The sequence below is a fragment of the Propithecus coquereli genome, unplaced genomic scaffold (genome assembly GCF_000956105.1).
Source record: "Propithecus coquereli isolate 6110/MARCELLA unplaced genomic scaffold, Pcoq_1.0 Scaffold130, whole genome shotgun sequence".
NCBI classification, from domain to species: domain Eukaryota; kingdom Metazoa; phylum Chordata; class Mammalia; order Primates; family Indriidae; genus Propithecus; species Propithecus coquereli.
The window spans coordinates 1,836,800-1,847,030 of NW_012137192.1; positions in this window are offsets into that span (position 1 = coordinate 1,836,800).

The window sequence follows — 10,231 nt, forward strand, 5'->3', positions numbered from 1 at the left end:
AAAAATAGAAAAATTAGCCTTAGCTGGGTGTAGTGACACGTACCTGTAGTCCCAGCTACTCAGGAGGCTGAGGCAGGAGGATCACTCGAGCCAAGGAGTTGGAGGTTGCAGTGAGCTATCATGATACCACTGTACTTTAGCTGGGGCAACAGAACTAGACCCTGTATCCAAAAAAAAAAAAAGTTACCTACAATGAAATAAATAAATTTAAACAGGTAAAAACTTCAAAAGGAAAGGAAAACAAAGATATTAAAAAATAGAGTAAATCAGCAGTGGGTTACAGCATCTCGTACATAGTAACCACACAATAAAATGCTCATTGGTCATGGCAATAGTTTTTACTAATAACATTAGTCATCATTGTTGCTGTTGTCATCTCTGCCTGGGGAATTGCATTCATCTCTCAAGTCCTCATCTGGGGACCAGCCCTATCAGATAGGAAACATAACGTGTTAATAAAACCTCAAAAATAAAAACAATGTGGTATAGGTACATGACTAGACAGACCAACAGAACAGAATAGAACGTCCATATGAGATTTCAGCATATGATAAAGTTGCACATGTGTATATATAAAGTATATGATAAAGTTTAGCATATAATAAAGTTGCAAGACTTTGAAAGCCTCAGATACAGATGTAGAAATTAAGGAGCAAAGAGGTTAAGTGACTTGTCAAGTTCACACAGCTAGGAATTTACACAGCTGGGATTTGAATGCAGGAATTCTGATTCCAGAGTCCATTTTACTAACCACTAAATGATAATAAGTTTTAAAAAGGCAAAGTGAGCACCAGTAAGTATAATATGCTACCTTTGGAGAGAAAGAAGAAAACTTATTTAGGTTTTCTTGTGTACACAAACAGAAATTGTAGAAGGACACATAAGAAACTAATAGCAATAGTTACCTTTGGAGAGCGTGGAGATGAATAAAAGGGTAATAGCGGTTGAGGGCTATATATGTATATGTTTTATATACTTATATTTGAACTAATAAACATATAACCTGATCCACAATTAAAATAAACACAAAAACAGAAAGAAAATACTTGTCCTAGGCAAGCCTTTTCTGACTCCCCCAAGCAGAATAAGCTCACCCCTCTCACATAACTATTTCCATATGACCTGTGCCTACATTTTTTCTGGACACGTCACGTTGCACTGCCCTCATGTGTGTTCCCTCCCCTGCTCACCCAGGCCCCCAGAAGTCTGTTCGCTCTTTAAAGGCAGGGATCTGCTTCTTCCATTCTTATATCCCTGGCACCTAGTGCAGTCCCTGGCATGTGGCAAACATCCAGGACATGAGGAAGTGGAAGTGGGCAAAGAGGAGAAGTGGGACCCACTGGCCAAGTTTTGTGGTGCTAGCGCTCTGGAAAGGGGAATTGATTGGGACCTTCGTGTAACAGCAGGAGTTTGGAGAGGAAGTGAGGAGGGAGGAAAATACAGCAACCCTTGCAGAAAAGGTGTACGCAACCCAGCTAAGGCAAAAGGGTAAAAGAGGTACTGTGGGCCAGTGCTAAGTAGGGGAAAATGAGGAAGGCAAACGCCCAGTTGAGAAAATGGTCAGAGCAGAGCCTGGCCCTGGAAGGACAATAAATGGAGCATGAAACTAAGACCCCAGAAGAGAGGGCTCCCAGCACCAGAGATTCAGCTAAAGACTCTCCACCTCTCTGACGGCTGAAAATAGGGCAGAGGGCATGTGAAAAAGTGGCATTGGAGGAGACTCTCAGGTGGTATATGCCATCCACATGGGCTGTTGCTTTCTGTTCACTGGAACTCTTTGCATACATTCATCTGACAGCCGAAGGGAGATCCACACTGGGTCAGAGATGCATTTTCCCCAGCAAAATAAATCCCAGATTCAATAGGCAAAGGATCTTGCCCACTCCAATCAGCTCACCCCCATCCCCTACAAAGCTGCATTTCTGTGGGTAACTGTGCATGTCGTTACTAGGATTTACAGGAATATATTTCATTATCTGATGTGTTAATCATCAAAGCTGCACAGATTTCACAGACCTTATTTTAGAGCTACACAGCAGAATAGGTATAAAGGAAGAGAAACAATGTCTGGGATTTGCTTCAAAATAAACTAGACCAGAGGGGACAAAGATCAGCATGTATTGATCAAACAAGATTGGTCATGTATTGATCATTTTTGAAGCTGGGTGTAGATATGTCAAGGTTGTAATGAAGTTCTCTCTACTTTTTTGTGTATGCTTCAATTTTCCATAATAAAATATTAATTTGAAAAGCATACATTGTTTGAAGTGCCGACCCAGGGCTTCCAATAGCCAAGCATTATATTTTATGGGGTGTGTATTTATCCATGTCATTATTTTAGAATTTTGCATCATCAACTTGATAAGATCAATTATTCTGGGGCACCATATCCTCCTTTGAATTGCTCTCTTTGAATAGTGGGATTAATGGTTATTTTTTTTCTTTTTTATACTTTTCTGCATTTTCAGAATTTTTTGAATGAGTGTCTATTTTATTTATAATTAGGAAAATCAGTAAAGCTATTTATTATTTATCAATGTGGACTCATGGATTTTTATTTTGTAAAATGGAGTATGCATTATGCATTGTAATAAAATTATTTGAAATTTTACAGTTGATAGGAGAGTATTTATTTCTATCCCACAAACAGTAACAAAATAATATGTAAAAATAAAAAGCTTGGATTGTCCAAACAGTAGCCAGTAGGGAGAGAATGTGCTTCACATTAAGGATGCTTCCCTTTAAAAGGCAAGCTGGTTAAATGAAAACAGTAAAATACTGGATAAACACAGGAAGTGTTTGCAGAAGAAAATTTTATTTCATTGCCTCAGGCCTAAATGGCATTAGCAAATACTGCAAAGTAACGAAAGAGGTCATTAAGAAGGAACTAGAAATGCCTTCCAATGTTACGGAAGAAATTCTGACATCTTAATTATATTGTGCCACCTAGTGACAAAGGAAGATTAACATACTTGCTTAGCCCGGCTCCAACAGCAGGGAGGGCTGTCCTCCACCACCTGAACAAGTAAGTCATGGCCTGACCGCTCCAGACAAGCCTGATCCTACAAGCGTTTGGTGAACAGTGTCTTCTCTGCTTCTGCTCACAACTCTAGGAGACACTGCAAATATGGCCAAGAGCTGTGGGCTGACAGACTTCCCATGGAGCCAGAAGGTCTACCCTCTACCACTCAGCACAGTGCACTCACGCCTTTGCTAACTCGTGCCTGTTGCTAAGAGCTTCCAGCAGAAACGGACTGCAAGACTAAAAGGGCATGGCTGACGCTGGGCATTTAAATCCTGAATTTCCACTGTGAGTAGAAAGAAGAGTAAATACAATGACCCCCTTCCCATGAAATGGCATAACTTTTAATTACAAATCTTTGAGATCACACAAGGTGATGAGCACAAAAACTCCTATTCATTCCCCAATATCAATTTAAGGAGAGAATGTCTTCAAAGCGCACTCGGGGACAGTCACACATCTCCTTGAGGACACTTCCTGTCTAGTGGGACTCGATCGAGGGAAGGATGGCCCACAATGCATTGCGATGACGGGCAGGTGGTTGGGGCAGAGCAAGGGCCGGAAGTAGAACTGTGGCCTCCCTGGCCCCTACTGTGGCACTTCAGATTTTCTTCTGTCCTTGGCATTGGCAGTTTCAGTCCATTTGCGGCAGAATGTTGGTGTTACAGCAGTTGCATTTAACAAGGAACTTGATCTTGTGCAGAAACTCTTCATGGACAAGATTCGAGAATACAAATCTAGGCGACTGGCATCTGGAGGACCTTTTGATACTGGCTCAGAATATCAGCAAGAGCTGGAGAGGAAGCATTTAAAGCATAAGCAGATGGCTTATGGCATAAGAATAAAGCCTCGGTAAAAGCAATGTCTGAGATGGGGCCAAACTAATAATCTAAGTCAGGGATGGGTAAACTATCAGCCTGCTTTGTAAATAAAGTTTTATGGAGCCCAGCCGTGCCCATTTAAGTATTGCCTATGGATGCCTTCACGCCGTAATGGCAGAAATAAGTAGTTGCAACAGAGATCATGTGGTCTTCAAAGCCTAAAATATTTACTATCTGGCCCTCTAACAGAAAAAGTTTACCAACCCATGGCCCTTCTTGATTACCCAGAGGAGTACATGGCTTTCGGCCTTCCTAAAACACAAATTCTTTCAGCTGGCTGGAAGTGTTAGAAGCTGTACTGTGAAAAAGGTGTAAGAATTTACTTTTTGGGTTAGAGGCTGATAAACTGCCACTCAAAAAAGAAAAAAAGGAGGCCAGGCGCGGTGACTCACACCCTGTAATCCTAACCTGTAATCCTAGCACTTTGGGAGACCGGGACCAGAGGATGCTTGAGGTCTGGAGTCCAAGAGCAGCCTGAGCAACATAGCAAGACCCCTCCCTTATCTACAAAAAATAGAAAAATTAGCCAGGCGTGGTGGCATGCGCCTACAGTCCCATCTACTGGGGAAGCTGAAGCAGGAGAATCACTTGAGCCCAAGAGTTGAGGTTGCAGTGAGCTATGATTACACCACTGCTCTCATGCCCTGTCTCAAAAAAAAGAAAAAAAGAAAAAACAGAAAAATAAAAAAAGGAAGTCCAAACTTTTAGTGTTTGCCAGTTTCCATGGTGTGAATCGGAGTTTCTTAATGTCAGTACTATTGATGTTTTGGGCCAGATAATTCTTTGTTGTGGGGAACATTATAGGATAGTGAGCAGCATCCCTGGTTTCTACCCACTAGATGTCAGTAGCAACCCCCGCAGTTGTGACAACAGAATATAGCTCTAGAGATGGCCAAATGTCCCCTAGGGGGCAAAATCTCCCTCACTGAGAACCACTGGTGTAGTACTCCTGCTATAACCAATTTCAAGCTACGAACTTGACATCAGTGAACATGGATGTGGGAAGAGATGCACACAGTCTCACAGGCCAGTGAGAACCATCTCCAGCACACCATTGAGAACATACTTGCACAAGTAGTAATAGTGTTGCCCTATTTTAAAAATTGAGATGCCTGGCCTGGATCTACATAGACATGAACCTACTGGCCAAGTTAATTTTTTCTTTACAAAGTGGCCTGCATTCCTTCACAAAAAGTTATATACCACAAAGCATGGTTGAGCTTATTCTGAACTAGAAAATATCCAAAGCAGATGTTAAGAGTCACCCCAACAGTTATTAAAAACTCTTAGTAATATGTCAGTGAATCATATAGCTTTCCAGTAGATTTGATAGAATGAATTAATCCCAAGAAAACTGAATAGCTGTACTTGTTAGATGGATTTGGGTTCTGTTTTATTGTGATTGTTGTTTTGTTTTGTTATTTATTCAAATCAGATGAATTTGGGGAAATATCTGCCAATGATCATGACATTAGCTTTGGAACACTTTACATTAAAAGCACTGACAATGGTTAATTACTGAGAACCAATTACTGAGGCCATTCTTTGGCCGTGACATTAAAACCACATCATCAGCACCCAGAAGGACACTTACCCTCCCATTCCAGAAGGGCAGCCATCTATTTTTATCTACAGTTTCAGTTCATTAGGATATAACACTATTTCTGTCAATCCTGAATCCTTGAGGGATATTAAAATGCAAGTTGTGTTAAGAACATCAATAACCTAGTGTCTATATTAAGTTTGTGCTGCTTAAGAGTCATAGGCCAATAGTAGTTAATAAAGGCTACAGTCATATTCTTGCCATATTTCTGCACAATGACCAATAGTGTTATCTCTTCTGGGATTTCCTTTCTCCTTACTATCTGTGGCCTCCCTGAATTCTCCGGATATTTAAAGAGATCAAAGCTATTTGGCTCACAGAATCATAAGAATTTTATCAACTTTGTGATAGACCCTGGTATCATGTAATTGACAATGAAACCTCTCAAACATAGCTCTAAATTCAAGATACACACACACACACACACACACACACACACACACAGAGTCATCCACAAATTTGAGTTTCACCTCTAGGCTGGAGCTACTAATTTTCCAGGGTCTCATCTGATTATTTCACCTTCTTGTGGGATTTTGGCATCTTGTGACATGTTGTTAACAGCTGCTCACAAATATGGCAAAAGTGCCCAGGTGATCTAGATGCTTCCAAAATCTTGACATTAAGATATTACTTAAATATGCAGGTCCTCTTCTACAGTGAGCAAAAATAAATAAGTACAAAATCTACATATCAAATCTGGGAAAATTAAAGAATCCCAGCCCTAATTACTCAGGCAGTACAACTACTAGAAAATCTGGCCGGGCTCAGTGGCTCACACCTATAATCCTAGCACTCTGGAAGGCTGAGGTGGGATGATGGCTTGAGTGCAGGAGAGCAAGACCAGCCTGAGCAAGAGTGAGACCCCGCCTCTACTAAAAATAGAAAAATTAGCCAGGCATGGTGGCACATGCCTATAGTCCCAGCTACTGGGGAGGCTGAGGCGGGAGGATCACTTGAGCCCCGGAGTTTGAGGCTGCAGTGAGCTAGGCTGACGCCACGGCACTCTAGCCTGGGTGACAGAGCAAGACTCTGTCTCAAAAAAAATATATGTATGAATAAATAAATAAATAAAAGAAATAGAGAACATTTAATTATCATAAGATGACCTTATGCAGTTATTTAAATAAACACACATACACACACAGGATGTAAAAGTTATAAATTCACTGTAGGTTATGATATGATTGCAAACCTCTGTCCCTTAAACTGGGTGAGTAAAATTTATCCCGAATCCATTGGAAATCTTCTTTGTATAGCTTACCTCTGACATATAATGTAGTAAATATGCCTAAAGATCATTTATTCTACACATAAAATTCTGGTCTAGAAACCCAGACAAGCAGTTTCTTAAGAATGAGGCTGGCACAAAGATTGAAGAAATATATAGCAAACGAGCAAAAATTAAAATGGAATTTTGAGAGCTAGAAGGTTTCCCTGTATAAAAATCAAGTGGCCTCTGTTTTGAGCGCATCCAAATTAAATTGTACTTGTGGAGTTAATAATGAAAAAGTCTGATAACGATCAGAGATCACCTGATTTGAAAAAATACAGCAAAATAAGATCTTTAAACAGGGCTTCAAGATGGATTTGAAAACAGTAATTATCAGACCTTACCAAAAATGTGTCTACAAAATCTGAGGTAGTTGAAAGGAATAATTCTTCTAGGCATTCAGTTGAAATCTTCACTTCTACCGCCCCCATAATTATATTCATTATAGATTCTCAAATCCAAAGTCAAAGTCTTCAAGAACTTATAATACTCAATTTCTTGAATGGTTGTATCAATCAGGATAGGATAGGCTTTAAGATGGTAACAAGCCCCAAATTTCAGTGACTTAACAAACATTTATTTCTCACCCACGTGACCAAAGTGGGTTGGCAGAAGTGGCTCACGTCGCCTCTGCTTACACTCTATCTGTTAAAGCAAATCACATGGCTGTATTCCATGTGCAGGAGGAAGATGAGGGGACAAAGAACTGGAATAATGGTCAGCAGCACTAATGACTACCACGGTGACAATTAAGACATACGTTCAGATTTAAATGTGATGACTCCTTGAGTCGCCTCCCACTCCTTTCCCTTCAGCTATATAGCATTCTTTGTACAAGGCAGAGACTAGAGACTTTAGATCCCATAAAACCTCATAAACCTCACCTGTGCAGCAATTCAAGTATACTGCTAACACATAAAATTTGAGCCCCAGTTAAATGTCTTAGAGATTCCAACACTGAAAAGGAGAATAATATTCAGGATTCTTTGGGTTCCAAGTGAAAGATATCCAACTCAAACTAGCATGGGCAAAAACATCGTAGCCAAATTCAGAAACAGCTATGACAGACTGGGTCACAAGGTGAGACTGGACTTAGGGACTTCAATATTTTTAGCCGTCCCTCCCTCTGTTTGTCATTTCTGTGGCTTTCTGCTTTGTCAGCATCTTTCTCAAGCCAGCTTCTTCCTGCAGGGGAATGGAAGGGAAACGTGAGCCCAGGGAGCTCCAGGCTTACATTCAGAAAGGAACCAAGGGCTCTCCCTCACCAGCTCAACTCACAGCCAGGTTTGTGCCTTTAAAAAATTCCTCTGGGTGCTGTTTGGAGAATAGACTGCATGGGGCAAAAATGGAAGCCCTACTTGACCCTGCTGGCCACTTCCAAAATGAGATCCCCTTCTCTCGCCTTCTGTAACACGGAGACGTTATAAGTCTTTGGTAGAGGCTAAGAAGCCCTTCAGGTTCATTTCTATTGTCACTACACAGCATCTCTTGGGTATTTCATGAGTTACAAGCACTGGGGACAGTAACCCAGAGTTACTGTTCTGATCCTGAGGCTGGACCTCAAGTGGAAAGTTTGCCAGATGGATCCTGGGAATCTCTTTCTTCCATACTTAAATCCAAACCACAAAGTTCCAACCTACTTTTCCTCCGAGCCTGCTGCTACGACTTGGCTCAAAAACATCCGTGGTAGGCCGGGCGCGGTGGCTCACGCCAATAATCTTAGCATGGTGGGAGGCTAAGGCAGGAGGATTGCTTAAGCTTAGGAATTCGACAGCCTGAGCAAGAGGGAGACCCCAGCTCTACTAAAAATGGAAAAATTAGCTGGCCATGTGGCACACGCCTGTAGTCCCAGCTACTCGGGAGGCTGAGGCAAGAGGATCGCTTGAGCCCAGAAGTTTGAGGTTGCAGTGAGCTATGATGATGCCACTGTACTCTATTCAGGGCAACACACAGAGAGTCAGTCTTGGAAAAAAAAAAAATCTGTGCCTCCTCAAATTTATTGATTTAAATACGGACTTCTGAGGTTCTCCATAATACTATCCCGATCTACTTTGTCAAGCAGTTTTCCCATTTTTATTACATGAATATGGGTGAACCCCTTTTCATAGAAGACTCAAATTCAGAAATACACAGAGAAAAAGGTAGCAGCTCCCCTTTAGACTTCCCCATCCACTCTCCAGAGGTGACCACTCTCAACAGTTTGGCACGTTTCTTCCTGTCTACTTTCAAGACATTTATCACATATATGTATGGAAATAAGGAAGTCTCTTTATAAATGTAGCAAAGATGATATAATATGTATTGTTTGGTCAGTCGCCAAATACTATAACATACATGGTATTGTTACTAAAAAATATATCTTGACTTGCCATTTCAGTATATGTATATATACCTCATTTTTTAAAGGACAAACTAGTGTTCATCAGGTGGACACATGATAGTACAGGTCTGCAGTTCTTTATATGCAATTTCAGATCCCAAAACATTCTGAAAATTGAAAGTTTTTAGTAAGTTTGCAGCAAATTCATTTGGTGGTAAAACCTGACCTGAACTGATATGAAGCTATTTAGAGTCTTTATTTATCACCCTTAGTGAGTATTTATAATTTTCAGTGCAAAAATAATAATGTGTTTGATTAGGGAGTTCTGCCCCAGACTACACTAGTGTTGCAGAATACACAACCAAAAATTATGAATTGTGAAACTTAATCTGCCCCGAGGGTTTTAAATAAATGATTGTGAACCTATAGTTCAGGAGTCTGGGGTATGTGTGTGTATGTGTTTTCTTAAGAAAAGTTTATGAAATACGTAAAAATTACTACCACTAATAATAATTAACACATCAAATACTTATTATATACCAAACATTGTTCTAATGCTTTCCATAAACTAATGCAATCTTTTCTACAATACTGTAAATATTATTATGATCTCATTTTACAGATGAGAAAAACTGAGTCACAAAGAGGCTAAGTAATTTGTGCAATTTCTGTAGTAATTGATACAGCCAAAATTGAAGCTAAATCAGTCTGGCCCCAGAATGTGTGCAGTTCACCCATTGTGCTATTTTGCCTTTTTGCCTTCTGGGAATAATATCGCAAACATCTAGTCAGATCTTAGCATTTTGTTGCATTTTCTTGACATTATTTAAAAAAAAAAAACCTTACAAATATAGTTGAAACCCCTATACTGGTGTACCCCAACTAATCCCATTTTCTTTCCTTCTGAGAGGTAACCACTGGCTTGAATTTGGTGTTTACCATTTTATGCATGTTTTCAAAATTATATATAATAATATGTAGTGTTGTTTTTCACATTTTAGACTTTACATATGGCAGGAAGGGGGACACAACTGAGAAAAGGTTCCTGGGGCTTCAAATTACTAATATTCTGTTTCTTAAATTGGATGGTGTGTGTGTGAGTGTTCATTTCATGATACTCTTTAAACTGCACATG